General features: G+C 38.2%; 1 pseudogene; it reads right to left on the reverse strand.

Moving 5' to 3' along the window:
• The window catches only part of LOC128520125 (collagen alpha-6(VI) chain-like), a 59,095-nt pseudogene that overhangs the window by 23,486 nt on the left and 19,233 nt on the right, over positions 1 to 16,376 (reverse strand).

Genomic DNA, 16,376 nt, shown 5'->3' on the forward strand with positions numbered 1-16,376 from the left:
TGATCAACAAAAAAGCTAAAATATTACATGTGTGGTTAGTATATACCACGGTGTACTGTATAAACCGGGTGACGTAGCTTCCTGTTTTTGTATCGTTGCCACGAAAGTTTCGCGTTTGTATCAGCGTTTAAATTATATAGCTTTTCCGTTTATACAATAATTAAATTGATAGCAACTAGGTTTTGTTACGTTTTTAATACTATTTAACTTTACCTTTTTTTATTTTTTTGCGCTTTTTGGATAACGCGCAAGTTTCTTCGTCTAAGAACAACAAACGGAATTTAGCTCAGAACAACTAAACTCCAACTCAGGTACGATATAATGGATAATATTCAGCTTGTCCAGTCTGTGGAGTGCAGGATGCTTAGACATTCTTTCTTCATCGTTAGTGGTAATTTTATTTGTGATAGGTGTGTGTTAGTTAGCACTCTGACAGAGAAGATATTACTGTCAGAGGAGCGCATCCAGACTTTAGAGAGGGTTAGAGAGCGTGAGAGCAGCGTTATTCCCATAGCGGAAAGTCTGGGTGCTGTAGGCAGAGAGAACCAGCCCCCAACTCCAGCATTAGAGCCCTCACAGTGGGGCGAGTGGGTGACAACTCGGTGGCATACTCGTTCAGCCAAAGCTAATGCTAAGGCTAGCCCACCGGAGCACACCTCCTCTGCGCTTTATATGTCCAACAGGTTTGCTCTCCTCAGTGATGCACCCACTGAGAAACCTGAAAGAGTCCTTGTTATTGGTGACTCTATACTAAGGCACGTGAAATTAGCCAGGCTTTTAGGGGCGCCAGCGGCAGTGGTTAGGTGTAATCCCGGGAGCCAGAGCACCGGACATAGCAGGTACTGTAATCATAGGGCTCTAGGACAGCATAGATTCTCAAAGATAGTGGTACACGCTGCAGCTAATGATATACACCTTCGTCAGTCAGAGGTTAGTAAGGATAACTTCACAGAGGTTTTTAAACTAGCGAAGGCGATGTCCAATTAAGTAATATGCTCTGGTCCCATCCCACTGAGATGTGGCGACATAGCTTATAGCAGGTTATGGTCACTGAACCGCTGGATGTCCAGGTGGTGCTCTGAAAACAACGTGGGCTTCATAGACAATTGGAAGACCTTTGAGGGCAAAGCTGGCCTGTTAGGGCAGGGTGTGGTGTCCATCCCACTCGGGAAGGTGCTGCTCTCATTTCTTGTAGTATAGCTCATAGTCTCAGAAGATGCCTAGTTAATCTGTGACAATCCAGAGCCCAGGCCAGGGAGCAGACAGACCGGCTAAACCAACCGTCTGCTAGCTGCATAGAGTCGTCGCTTAAGGTTCACTATATTAAGACTGTGTCTGTTCCCCGAGCTAAACAAAAATGTAGAAAGACTCAAAGTCTGCTTTAGTAATTTAATTAACATAGATACAGTACCACAAACTCGAATCACACTGAACGCGCAAAAAATTGAATTGAATTAATTTGAAGTTCTCTATAGTAACATAACAAGTGTAGCTACAAATATTAAGTCAGCTCAGTCGATCCCGATAATCATCATTTACAGACCTCCAGGGCCGTATTCTAAATTTCTTTGTGAATTTGCAGATTTCCTCTCAAACCTAGTTGTTTCCGTAAACAAAGCGTTAATTGCTGGAGATTTTAATATTCATTTTGAGAATCCAGAAGACCCTCTGCATAGAGCCTTTATGCCCATACTGGACTCAGTAAAAGTAAATCAGTGTGTAGCAGGACCCACTCATAAAGCAGGTCACACTTTAGATTTATTAATATCTTTCGGATTAGGCATAAGAAATTTATTCACAATTCCACTGTCTGAAGTTATCTCAGATCACTATCTTGTCTCAATTAAAATGTGTTATATTGATAATGTATGCGCAGCACCACTCTACCGTACTAAACGTACATTCACATGAAATACCACACAGAGCTTTACCAGTAATCTCCCAGAGTTAACAACTTTGATTGGATCACCGTCTGACCCCACAAAACTCGATCGGGCGACTGAATATTTAGAGTCGACGTTCCGTTATACCTTAGAATACGTAGCTCCAGTTAAAAGAAAAATTATTAGAGATAAGAAACTCGCTCCCTGGTATAACGACACTACGCGCACTTTAAAACAGACAGCTTGGAAATTAGAACGTAAATGGCGTCAAACTAAATTGTTAGTATTTCAAATAGCATGGAAGGAGAGCATCCTGAACTATAGAAAACCTCTTAGTGTAGCTAGACTCTTATAGAAAATAAGGATTTTTATTTAATACCATAGCCAAATTGACTAAAAATAAGACCACTTCAGAAATCTCCACAACATCGTGCAATAGTAAGGACTTAATGAACTTTTTTAATAACATAAATTGTAAATATCAGGCATAAAATTGAGGCTTTGAAACCAGACAATGCAATTGATGCAGATGTTAAACTAACTATGTCAGATTGGAATCTAGAATACTTTACCCCCCTTTGCAGAGAATGAACTAATTTCACTCATCTCTTCTGCAAATTCATCAACCTGTATATTAGATTCTACACCAACACATTTTCCTAAACAGATAGTACCAGCAATAACAGAACCCCTGTTGAGAATAATTAATTCAGAAGATTTTAGAAGATTTATTTAGAATAATTTAGAAGATTTTAGATCACAGTGTAACTTTGGATGGCCTTGCTGTTCCATCGAGTGCAACAGTAAAAGATCTCGGTGTGATTATAGATTCTAGCCCTTCATTTGAAGCACATGTAGATAATATTACCAGGATAGCATTCTTTCACCTTAGAAATATTGCCAAGATAAGAAATATACTGTTACTAAACGATGCAGAAAAACTAGTTTGTGCTTTTATCACGTCTAGGTTGGACTATTGTAATGCCTTACTGTCCAACTAGGTGCATATGCAAGCTTCAGTTAGTCCAGAATGCAGCACCGAGAGTCCTCACTAAAACCAGAAGATACGAGCACATCACACCTACCTTATCTTCACTTCATTGGCTCCCTGTGAAATTTCGCATTAATTTTAAATTACTACTCTTGACATATAAAGCATTAAATGGTCTCACGTCGCAGTATCTGAGCGAACTGCTAGTGTCTTATGATCCGCCACGCCTACTTCGATCAAAGGATGCAGGCTGCTTGTCAGTACCGCGTATTATGAAAACTAGAAGCTGGGGGCAGAGCTTTTTCTTACAAAGCCCCAAAATTATGGAATAGTCTTTCAAATAATGTTCGGGACTTCAGTCTCAGTGTTCAAGTCCAGGCTAAAAACCTATACCTATTTATTTAATCAAGCATTTTTATAAATAGATTTGTCTTAAATAAAGGGGCAGATCTGGGGGACTCATGGTCGTAGAGTATTATGGTGAACTGGTATGTTTAGATGCTGTCTTCCTCACTCTCATTGATCACTCAGGTTTGTTGACGGTCAGATGATTGTTTGCTTTACATCTCAGGGAGCCCTCATGTCTGTGTTTCCTTCTGGCTCTCCCCTTTTAGTTATGCTGTTATAGTTAGTCCTGTCGGAGTCTCTGCTTGCACTTTACACTAAATATACATTCACATTATACATTATGTGACTGCGACCATACCTAACTGTTATCTCTCCTCTTCTGCTCTCCCCTCATTGTTCCCCCCCTCTCTCTCTTCCCTATCTCCCTCTCTCTCTCTCTTCCCTCTCTCTGTCAAGCTACACATGTCGTTCCTGAGCTGCCAGTGATCCAGTCTCCCTCTGCCCTCCGGACCTGTCTGACCTATTCTGGTAAAGCTGCTTTGCGACAATGACAATTGTTAAAAGCTCTATACAAATAAAATTTAATTGAATTGAATATACCGATCAGCCATAAAATTACAATGCAAAACATCATGCTCACTATTGTGTAGTTTCCCTTTGTGAGGCTGTGCAGCTGTGGCCCTACAGGGAATGACTCTAGAAGACCTCTGGGTGTGTGCTGTGGTGTCTGGCACTAGGACCTTGGCAGCAGATCCTTTGAATGCTTTGAGTTGCGGGTGGGGTCTCCAGCGTATCCCATTGGTGCTTGATCAGATTGAAATCTGGGCTCTGTGCCTGCCAGGCCCTGCAAATAGAGGTCTGTGGTGCACTGGGTGTTCTGGTGCCTTTACATCATGGCCAGTATTGACTTTTTTTCAGTGAGTTGTGCTGCGCTGATGGGCTGGTTTGGGTCCCCACAGCCATAAATATTGGGTGCCCTTGATCCTGTCACCAGTTTGCTGGTATATAAGTAAATCATAGTTAATTTGTTAAAGTGATGTGTTGTTTATGTTATGGCTAATCGGTGTATATTATTCCCCATATACATTACAAATAAAATATCTGGAAAAAATCCTTTTTCTAAATTTTTTACAGTTTATTTATATATTGGTAGAGTTTATGAAAAATTAAAGCATGTTTATAAAGCTAGACTTCTTAATTATCTAAAGAACTTTTAAGAAAGCCCTTAGGAATGTGAATGCTTAGTATGTGTCAGTTGCACATATGAAAAATTGCTGCTTATTGTCACTTAATGTACACAATAATGTACAAGAAAATTACATAAGTATGGCTCACCATCAGCAGAAGTGCAGACCTTAATCAAAACATCTTCATGTAAGAAGTCCAGTGCAGCAAAATTTCTTTCAAAAAAAACCCTGTCCGAAGTTCCACTGATCTCTTGCAGTTGTGTGCTGTTGGCATTATGTACTCCTATGGAGTATATTGCAATGCCCTTGTCCCTGAGGGCTTGTGCAGGCTGAGCAACAGCATCCTGAGATTCACCATCTGTAATCACAATCAGTATCTGTGGAATGCTGGGACGACCCCCTCGTGCTGGATCAAAGTACCCTAATAAAGTAGAGAGTGCAGCCCCAGTCATAGTTCCACCACCCAGCTGACGTGTGTCATTTATGGCCTTTTGCATCTGGAGTTTGTCAGAAAATTGGTTAAGGGGAAATTCATCCTTTGAGTATGAGCTAAACTGCACTACTCCAATTTGTACGCTATCCTGGCCAATTACAGACTTAGAAATCACGTTATTCATGAATTTCTTCATCTTTGAGAAGTCTTCATCATGAATGCTCCCTGAACCATCAATCAAAAAGACGATATCTGCCTGTTTCATGTTTTTGCAGGCTAAAAAAAAGAAACAGAAATAAATGAGAGTCAACATCATCCTTCATCACATGGAAGGAAAAAAAATAATGAAAGTTTGCAATAACATAAATATTGTTCAAGCTTAAGTAGCAGGTTACCACATGTTAAAAAGAGTAAATAACAGTGGGCATCCATACCGTCACTTGAACAGATATCCTTAATAATGTTTTCTTTGAGGGATTTCAGTGCATCAAAGTTGTTGACGAAGTACATTCTCTTTTGGTCACCTGCTATCTCAAGGAGCTCCATCTTATTTGCATTTTTTACTCCAATGGCATAAATGGTCACCCCTTGAGTTCTCAACTCTTCTGCTGGCTTTGTCACTTTATCCTGTGACTCTCCATCAGTAATGACAATCAGAATCTTTTGAACCTTAGTGTTACGATTGCCTTCAGCCTCCTTGAAGAGTGGGCCCATGGAAGACAAAGCCGCCCCCGTATGTGTGTTTCCATAATTTTGATTGGTGCTGATCACAGCTTTTGTAAGGGATTTTTTGTCAGTAAAATCATTCAGCTTAAATTCTACTGTGGGGTTATCAGAATATTTTACCACCCCTACACGAACCTGGTTTGGTCCAATAGTAAACCTCAATAGAACCTCTAAAATGAACTTTTTCATATCTTCAAAGTATAGCCGGTCAATACTTGTGGACTGGTCAATGAGGAAATAGATGTCTGCTTCTTCTGTCTGGACACATCCTAAAATTGGAATATTTTTAAAGTGATGTACATAACTAATTGGCATAGGTGTTATAAAAATGAGCACAGTAGATAATAACACTAACTTGCATGATATGCTTAGATGTTAAGATTTATCAGTAATAAAGCTTCCATATCTTACCTTGCTCTATACTGTAACCAATGGACTTGTCACGTGAACGGACTAGATTGTTACACAGGGTCTTCCTCAGTGGTTTCTCCATTGTTTTAAGTTTAGTAAAGCTTTCCACGCTAAAAACAAACCTTTCAGGAGGATGAGATGCAATCTCATTTAGCTGTTTGACATTATCTTTTGTGACTCCAAGGACATAGACTTCGACTCCACTGCGTCTTAGCGAATCAGCTTGAAATGTGACATTATCCAATGAGTCCCCTGCTGTGATGACCACAGCAATCTGCTGTACTCCTAGGGCATGTCGGCTTCCTGTATTCTTAATGAAGAGTTTTTCTCTAGCAAACTTCAGGGCTTCACTAGTTTTGGATTGCCCACCCTTAAAGGTTAAAAGGTTAATGTACTGCAGGATCTTCGTTTGGTTATCAAAAGTGTTTAGGTAGAAGTCAGCTGTGGGTGTGTCACTGTATAGCACCATTCCCACCCGCACACCATCAGATGCTACCTCCAAACCACTAATCATGTCATGGAGAAAGTTAAGGACCAGCTTGAAGTTTGGAAGTGTGACGTTGTCGGACGCATCCACAATAAACACTATATCAGCCACCGGCGCTAACTTGCAGTCTGTGATTCAAACATAAAGACATATACAGTATATGATATTAATATGAAAATAAATATGATTCATACACAGGTACGAAAAGAAAGAAAGGACTCGTTAAACCTCCAGCAGTTCATACATTAGGTCAAAAGAAAGCAATAATAAGGTTTTGACATGCTTTTATATTGCTGTCTAAAAAAATTTTGTAGAATATTTATTAATGAACCAATGTGGATTTCACAATTTCTGCATTTATTTATGTTTACATTATGTCCAATTTTCCCATTTTAATTCCACATTAGGAATTTTAATGTGCACCTTACAGTATATTTGTGTTTTGAGTATTCCAATAAATTTTTGTTGCTCTCTTGTAACATACATTGATCAGCCATAACATTAAAAACACCTATCTAATAAGTCCACTTTCAACTTAAAAAAAAACAAACAGCTCTGAACAATAGAGGATGGACTCCACAAGACCTCTTAAGGTATGCTGTGGCATCTAGTCAAATTATAAGACACAGATCCTTTAAATTATGGAAGATTCAAGGCAGGGCCTCTGTGGGCTGGTCTTGTTTATAGAGCATATCCCACAAATGCTCTCAAGTGAATTGAGATCTGTAGAATTTATAGGCCAAATCAACACCTTGCGCACTTTGTCATTTCCTGGACATTTTTTTGTGCATCATGCCACTAAAAGACACCACTGCTGTTGGGGAACACCACTGCCATTGTATTGTTTAGCTCTATGGTTTACTTTTGATACTTACATGCCAATTGTAGACAAATAGACAGGCATCAGCATGGGCACTCTAACTGTTCTGTAGCTATGCAGCCCGATAAGAAGCAAGCTGGTTGACTATTTATGCCATTGGAATAAAAGATGCTAATACGACGGAGCTCCTTGAGATAGAAGGAGACCTTTTTCAGTAATTTGTGCTTCAAAAGTGTGGGATCAGACCAGACAAGCTTCCCTTCAGTCCTATGGGTAACAGTGCGCCTTGGGTGCCTAAAATCATGTTCCTGGTTCATCTGTTGTCCTTCCTTGAGCTATTTGTGATAACTACTCCATAACACCCACACTTCACAAGACCTGCAGTTGTAGAGTGGCTCTAACCATCACAAATTGACACTTGTCAGAGTTGCTCAGATCTTTACCCTTGCCCAATTGTCCTGCTTCTAACACTTCATGAGCTGACTGCTTCCTGCTACTAACACATTATTAAATAATATTACTTTATTAATCCCATAAAAAGTATTAAAGGGAAATATCCCACCACCTATTAGTGATTTTAATATTATGGCTGATTGTTGAATGAGGTCATGTTTTTCTTAAACATCAAAGACCTTTTTCTGTTACCTTGAGCTGGCCTAAGGAATATATTTTTGGGTTGAATTCATAGGAAAGAAATGATTTAAGGGACACCAAGACTGTCTGAAGTGTTAAATCTGAAAATTCATGAATTACAATTACATTGAGCATTTTTCATAATTAAGTACTACAGAATAAACTTTAATTCATTTATAACAATATAAATATTATAAAAGTACTGTAATTTGTATTGCACAGACAATTGATGTTTGACATATTATATAACAACTTTAACTTAAAATACCAACAATTCATACAGATTACATTTCATTTCATTATGTTGTAATATTTTCCAAATCCAAAAAATAAAAGACAAACTGACCTTCAGTTACATTGATCTTTACTGCAGTTTCAATGATAGTTGTCACACTTTTTGCTATTGTTTGAGGAGTTATTGTTGCAGCATAGATGGTTCTTTCTACCAGCTGACTATAATTCCTTTGTTGATCAGTTGCTTGCTCTTTGCTGAAGTCAATGCTGATAAGAGTCACCTGCTCATCCATTAATGTTTCAATTGCTGTAAGTATTTTGTCATCATATTGTCCTTTGTTTAACAGCAGCAGGTACTGCTTGTAACCCTGAGCAATTCGGCTGCCTGCTCCAGGGGTGATGAGTTGAGTGTGCCCATAATTAATTGCATTTTCCAGATTGATCTTTCCAGTGCCTCTGAGTTGGAATTTGCGGATTAATGCAACTGCATCAGCTGTAGTTTTGTAAGAATCAAAACCAAATTCCAATGAAACATTTTCATCAAACTGAGCCAAAGCGATCTTATAGGATGTACTCCCCACGATAAGATTATTGGCTAACTGTTGGAGGAACTGTCTCAGTTTTTGGGTCTTTTTTGGTTCTAATGAGCTGTCCACCAGCACAAAAACATCTGCAAACTTTGGAGCTAAAGCTGAAATAGAGATATTACAATGGTGGAATAATTGGTTTCAGTAGTGGTAGAATTTTTTGTGGTAAAATTATTATTTATATAATGTAGTAAAACAAACTGTCAAAAATTAGGACAACATTACCTTCTTGCTTGGCCTCCACAAAAATACACACTTTGTCTAATATGCTGTTGGTTGCATTTAGCAGTTTCTCGTAGGCCGTGAAATTGAATACAAAATGATGATGTGGTTGGTTAGCAATGGACTCCAAGCCTTTGTTGCTAACTGCACCGACTCCAATCGCAAAGATTAACAACCCCTTTTCCCGTAGCTTCGTGGCAGGAATCTCTGTTTTATCAGCAGAGTCACCATCTGTAATCACCACAACAATCTGTGCCACACTCTGATTGATTCTACTGCCACTTAAATTATTGTTGTATTTGTCTAGGATGAAGTGGAGAGCTTTTCCAGTTTTAGTGCTTCCTCCTAGGTAGGTAAGTTTGTCAATCTTCTCCAGCAGGTCATTTTTGTCTGCATACTGCCCCAGTTGGACCTCATCTTGGGGGTCATTACTAAACTGTACGATTCCTACTCTGACCTTATCAGGCGCAATGTCGAGACCCACTATAAAGGTGCGTAGAAACCGCTTCACGTTCAGGAAGTCTGCATCGCCAATACTACCAGAGCCATCAACGAGGAACACAATGTCAGCCAAATTCGCCCTGCATCCTGAAAACACAAAAATATAATTTACATGGTCTAATTTATGTTATAATGTAATGAACAGTTTGCAGTGAATATTAAGATGGGTCTGCTACTTATGCTCTATAAAGTCTAATCTGATGTGCTGTTAATTGGTGATTTTTGAGGCTAGTAATTCTAAATGGACTTCTCCTCTGCAGGTTTTGGCATTTTCTTCCTGGAATGGTCTTCATGAGAGTCAGTTTCTTCATGGTGCTTGCTGGGTTTTGCAAATGTCTTTAAATAACAATTGACTGTTGTTGTTGTTGTTGTTGTTGTTACATATAATGACCTAATTCCACAGGTGCTATTTTATGAATTTGAAACATCAAGTATACATCATGAAACAAAAAACATTTAATTTTCTTTCCTGAATTTTTAGTTTTTTACATATTTTTCACACTTAAATGATTCAGATCATCAAACAAGTTGTAGTATACTAATGCTGAATTATGAATGAACTGTGATTTTATTTTTTTAAAGTTGAGTTAAACTTCATTTAAGGCCTGATTACTGCCAGTCCTCCTAAATCAAGAAATCATTTAAATAGAACCTGTCTGACAAAGATCTCAAAAAGCAGCATTATCTAAAGAACCACAGCGAAGCCATTAGCACAGGGATTTCTACAGTATCAGCAGCACCAAATAACAAAGCATACCATCACTTTGTTAAAGCTGGGGAGAGGGCACAACAACACCCATATCAGGCATGGAAATAACAAGTAACTGGTAACTAAAGGTCGGCCTAGCGAGCTTCTCAAATTCCCAGATACAACTGCAGTGGCCACACTCAGGCCATTGTTCTGGGGTCAGAAACAACAAAGCAGGTGGTCTTTCTGGAGTTAATGTTTCCCTGGAATGAAGACTGGAGAAAAAGATGGGCAAAAATGAAGTTTATGAAGTGGTAGCAAGCAAATGCTGAAACAGGGGGTGGGAGGCTTTTTTTAGGCCAATCACTCCACAGAGCAATCGAGAATAGTGCTAGATGAAGTGGCAAAAAAATAACATGATAATTCATTTCATATCTGACAATGTAGATAATTATTGATTATGCTCAATGAGTTTTACAAGGTTGCCAGGGTGATAGGTGTATTAGAGTACAGAGCAGTGTTATTTAAACGTAATCGGTTTATATAAATAAAAAAGTATGAATATACAGTGAAACCTCGGATTACGAGTAACACGGTTTACGAGTGTTCCGCAAGACGAGCAGCGATTTTTAATAATTTTTTACTTGAAAAACGAGCATTGTCTTAGTTTACGAGCACCAAGTATCATGTTTCACGCATGCGCTTCTTGTTTTGACACCGAGCGTCACATCATCACAAGTGAGCCAACGGTTTTTCTCTCTTTTGCAGCGGAATTGTAGGTAATCGTCTCTCCTGCTGGGTGAATATACACACACACACGCTGTGGAGCAGGGGTCTGTTCTTTGTACGTCGCTAACTCAGTTAGCTGGATTTAATTGTTGTGGATTTGTCCTGATCTTGGATTGTTATCTTCTTCGATGCGCTTCTCGCATTTGTTGTTGAATAATGGAAATATTATGTATACTTTTATATTGTTTATTTTATAATAAAATTAGTTTCGTCCAATTTATCATTATATATAAAAAATTTTTTTGCATATTTTTCTGACAAACCCCTGAAAAATAAATGTTACAAAATAAACATTATACAAGAATGTGTATTAATGGTCTCGACGGCTGTCTCGTGCCTAGGGTTTATTATAATAGTAATATCATATTTGATAATACTAAACCTATGAATTTATGGGGGCATATACTTTTCTTTTTTCACGTGAGTCAGTCGTGCTCTTTAACCAATCAGATGTGACCTCGCCATTTCAACCAATCATAACCCGCCAGGAGCGCAGGCTAAATCCTGTTTACATTAAATAAACCTGCTCCCGAGCAGGTTCACGCTTACGGATATGTTGCTATGACAACAAATGCGAGAAGCGCATCAAAGAACGAAACAATCCAAGATCAGGACAAATCCACAACAATCAAATCCAGCTAACTGAGTTAGCAACGTATGAAGAACGGACCCCTGTTTAATTTTTTTTTTTTTTTTTTTGTTGTTGTTGTTTTACTTTACAGCAGTGATCCTATTAGTATGCGCTCACATGAGTGTGAGGAGGAATGTTCCTTGCTAATTTTTAAACGGTTTTAAAAACGGTCTGTCTGTTAATGTGTGTGTGTGTGTGTGTGTGTGTGCGCGCGCATTTTACACACACACACACCCTGCGTGCACAAATGAAAATACTTATCTGTCGGGATTTATATAAAAAAAAAATTTAAGGTAAAGTACAGGTTAATTTCTTTTATTTTTACTTTATATTTTGTATTAATTATATTTGTGTATTCATTTTTTGGGGCTGTAGAATGAATAATTTAAGTTTCCATTATTTCCTATGGGAAAATTTAATTTGGTTTACGAGTGTTTTGGAATACAAGCCCGCTTCCGGAACGAATTATGCTCGTAATCCGAGGTTCCACTCTGTAGGCATTTGAAATTCGAAATTATCATTCACTCATCTTATATACTGCTTATCCTGTACGGTAGAGCTGGGGTACATATATCTCTCTGTCCATTCATATTCGAAGGTTTAGTGTTGATAATCTATTTTTCTTTTTTTGGAGTAAACCCTGCTCTGTCGCGCTTTTATTTCTGTTACTTCCAAACAATCTGTCACTTGCGTTCTCGCGTTGATTGGCTCTGTTGAATGATGAGTATAGCCGCACACACACACGCACACACACACACACACACACACACATACAAAGGCAATGTTGGAAGTAACAATTAAACTAATCTGTGAAGTGCTTTTGTAAAGCATATCAAGCAGCATGATGAAACTGTCTCTCTAAAGGACCATCGCAGAAAAGCAAGAAAAAGAACTCTGCTGCAAAGAAGTGTATTTAGAGTTATTAGCCTTATAAATCATCAATTTACAGGACCTCGGCTGCTATAAAGGCTTTAAAGAGCATAGGTAGCAGACACATCTCAACTGTTCAAAAGAGATTACTGCATATTTTGGATGCCTTTAGTGTGATTTTACAATGTAGAAAGAAATAAAAAAAGCAGGAAAGACCATTGCAATAAAAGGTGTTTCCAGACTTTTGACTGTTACAGTACATATGTTGTATATACTGTATACAATGGTGTGAAAAAGTGTTTGCCCCTTAACTCATTTCTTATTTTTTTGCTTGTTTGTCACACATTAATGTTTCAGATCATTAAATTAATTTAAATATTAGTCAAAGATAATAAAAGTAAACACATAATGCAGTTTTTAAATGAAGGTTTTTTATTATCAAGAGAAAATGTAAAACTACATAGCCCTGTGTGAAAAAAAATTGCCCTCTAAACCTAATGACTGGTTGGGCCACCCTTAGGAACAACTGCAATCAACCATTTTTAATAACTTTTAATGAGTCTGTTACAGGGCTGTGGAGGAAATTTGACCCATTTATCTTTGCAGAATTGTAATTCAGCCACACTAGAGGGTTTTCGGCATGAACCACTTTTTAAGGTCATGTCACAGCATCTCAATTGAATTCCAGTCAGGACTTTGACTAGCCCACTCTAAAGTCTTCATTTTGTTTTTCTTGCTGGTGTGCTTTGGGTCATTGTCCTGCAGAAACCAAGTTCGCTTGAGGTCATAAACAGATGGCCGGACGTTCTCTTTCAGGATATTTTGATCCACAGCAGAATTCATGGTTCCATTTATCACAGCAAGTCTTCCAGGTCCTGAGGCAGCAAAACAGCCCCAGATCATCATACTACCACCACCATATTTTACTGATGATGTATGATGATCTTTTTCTGAAATGCGGTGTTACTTTTACACCACACATACATAGACACACATCTTCCAAAAATTTTAATGTTTGTCTTGTCAGCAAAACTGAGGCGAGCATTTATGTTCTTTTTGCTTAGCAATTGTTTTCATTTTGGAACTCTGCCATGCAAACCATTTTTGCCCAGTTTCTTTCTTATGGTGGTGTCATGAACACTCCCCTTAACTGGCGCAAGTGAGGCCTGCAGTTCTATCGATGTTGTTGTGGGGACTTTGTGACCTCTTGGATGAGTTGTTGGGGAAGGTTCTCCACTGTTCCATGTTTTTGCCATTTGTAGATAATGGCTCTCACTGTGGTTCGTTGCAGTCCCAAAGTTTTGGAAATGGCTTTATAACCTTTTCCAGAATGATAGATCTTATCATGGCTTGGGTGTGGCCTAGGTGTGACTAGAGAAATTGAACTCAGGTGTGATAAACCAGAGTTAACACTTTTTCACAAAGGGCAATGTAGGTTTGGATTTTTGTTATTTTGTTTTCCCTAAATAATTAAAATGTTCATTTAAAAGCTGCATGATGTTTTTACTTGTGTTATCTCAGACTTATATTTAATTTTGTTTGATTATCTGAAACACTAATATATGGTAGAGTGGCCAGAAAGTCTCATCAGACCTGAGAATTTTGTTTCTCATGGTCTGAGAGTCCTTCAGGTGCCTTTTCGCAAACTCCAGCTGGGCTGCCATGTGCCTTTTACCAAGGAGTGGCTTCTGTCTGGTCACTTTACCATATAGGCCTGATTGGTGGATTGCTGCAGAGATGGTTGTCCTTCTGGGAGGTTCTCCTCTCTCCACAGAGGACCTCTGGAGCTCTGACAGAGTGACCATTGGGTTCTCCCTGACTAAGGCCCTTCTCCCCCGATCGCTCAGTTTAGATGGCCAGCTAGCTCTAGGAAGAGTCTGGTGGTTTCGAACTTCTTCCACTTATGGATGATGGCGGCCACTATGCTCATTGGGACCTTCAAAGCAGCAGAAATTTTTCTGTAACCTTTCCCAATTCCTTTGAAGTTTGTGCTCTGACATGAACTGTCAACTGTGGGACCTTATATAGACAGGTGTGTCCCTTTCCAAATCATGTCCAATCAACTGAATTTACCACAGGTGGACTTTAATCAAGCTGCAGAAACATCTCAATGATGAGAGGGGGAAACACCAAGCGCCTGAGCTTATTTTTGAGCTTCGGACAAATTAATTCAGGCTGTGAATACTTATGTACATGTGCTTTCTCAATCTTTGTCATTTACATGTTCTCATTAAGGGGTGTTGTGTATAGAGTTCTGAGGACTGAGGAAAAAAAGTGATGTGCTGTGAATAATTTCCGGATGCACCGTATATATATATATATATATATATATATATATATATATATATATATATATATACATACATAAGTATAAAAAAAATCTATCTATCAACCATATCAAGAGCTGTGTTATTTAATTTAGGATTCTAAAAATTCAGTTTTTATACAGTAGTTATCATGTGGTTGAATAAGACCAGATATGACGAAAAAATGAAATTATTGTATACTTTCTGCTTCCGTCCCTTATATAAACACACAAATGTTTAATGCAAGTTACCAACAAATGTTTATTGCAAGTTACATACCTGTGGACAAATCTGTTTGCTGTGCACTGCTCACAAGAAAACTTTGTGCAAAAATAAAGAGAGGCAGTAGTCCTTTTAGTTTTTCCATGGCTTCAGTGATCTAATGGATACATATAAAACAATTATAAATATTTGTACATAATTTACATGCTATTTCAGGACCCCATATTTATTGAAATTCTTACAGAGAAACTGTGTTAAATTCTCAAGTTTAAGTTTGCTTATTATGCACAGTAAAATCTCAATTTCAAATGAACGTTTTCAAAGTTAAGGTGAACTCTGTAAGGTAAGATCCGTAAAATCAAGAAAACATTAACGAACTGCCAATATCCTGGCCAGAAGGTCGCAAAATACCTGGATAAAACTAAGGACCTTTAAATTGGTTGTGTTTCTTGCACAGACACTTGAAAAATTCGGCATGGAAGAATTATATAAAGGAAACGTTACTCCTGACCACAGAAGTGGTCCATAATTTTGGAACAAAAATAATTTTAATGGAATTGGGGCTCCGTACACCACCACCACACTGAATTGGAAATTAGGTCAGGATGGCTTAAGCAAATAAAAGGCCTGGAGTTGGTTCTGAGTGTTACATTTTCATTTGGTAACTGTTTACTTGAACTCTCAACATGAGGCCCAAAAGAGGTGTCAATGCAAGTGAAGGTTGCAATCATTGGGTTGAGGTGTGTCATTGTCAAAGTCATGTCAAAAATGCTTCACAACAAGGTTTAAACTACTGGTAATGTTTAAGAAGATAAAGACCAGATTAGAATAGAAACTTTTGCCAGAGCAACAGCTCATGATTCCAAATATACCACGTCATCTGTCAAACATTGTGTAATTATGTTTGTAATTATGTCAAATAATTATTCAATTTTTTTTTTGTGTTGATGTGGACAGCTTTGAGCTGTCAATTCTGGAGTGATAAAGACCTATCTGTTTCTTTGGTATTTGGGTTAAACTTCCAACAATGTTTGACTAATGATACTTACAGTTAGTAACCCAGTAATCCAGAGTATGGATCTTTTAATTGACAGTTTCAAGAACTTTTGTAGGAGGGTCTGCCAAATGCCTAAGTGTAAATGTTGTAGGAAACTCCCATACAGGAGGTGGAGCTAAATCTGCTAAAATAACTAAATCCAACCCTGCACACTAAACTACTAAATTGTATGCTCTAATAAATACTAAATCCATGACTAAAATGCCATTCAGTATACAAGTGTCAAGTTTTTGGTTTCTATAGTCACAGGTATTTAAACAGGGGTAACTGTCTGATGTTTGGGGACGGTTTCACTCTACCATGAAGACGTTTCTGGTCTCAACTAATGTTGACAGCTCTTCCTCTGAGGA

Source organism: Clarias gariepinus, chromosome 4, assembly GCF_024256425.1.
Source record: "Clarias gariepinus isolate MV-2021 ecotype Netherlands chromosome 4, CGAR_prim_01v2, whole genome shotgun sequence".
In the NCBI taxonomy this organism is placed as follows: Eukaryota; Metazoa; Chordata; class Actinopteri; order Siluriformes; family Clariidae; genus Clarias; species Clarias gariepinus.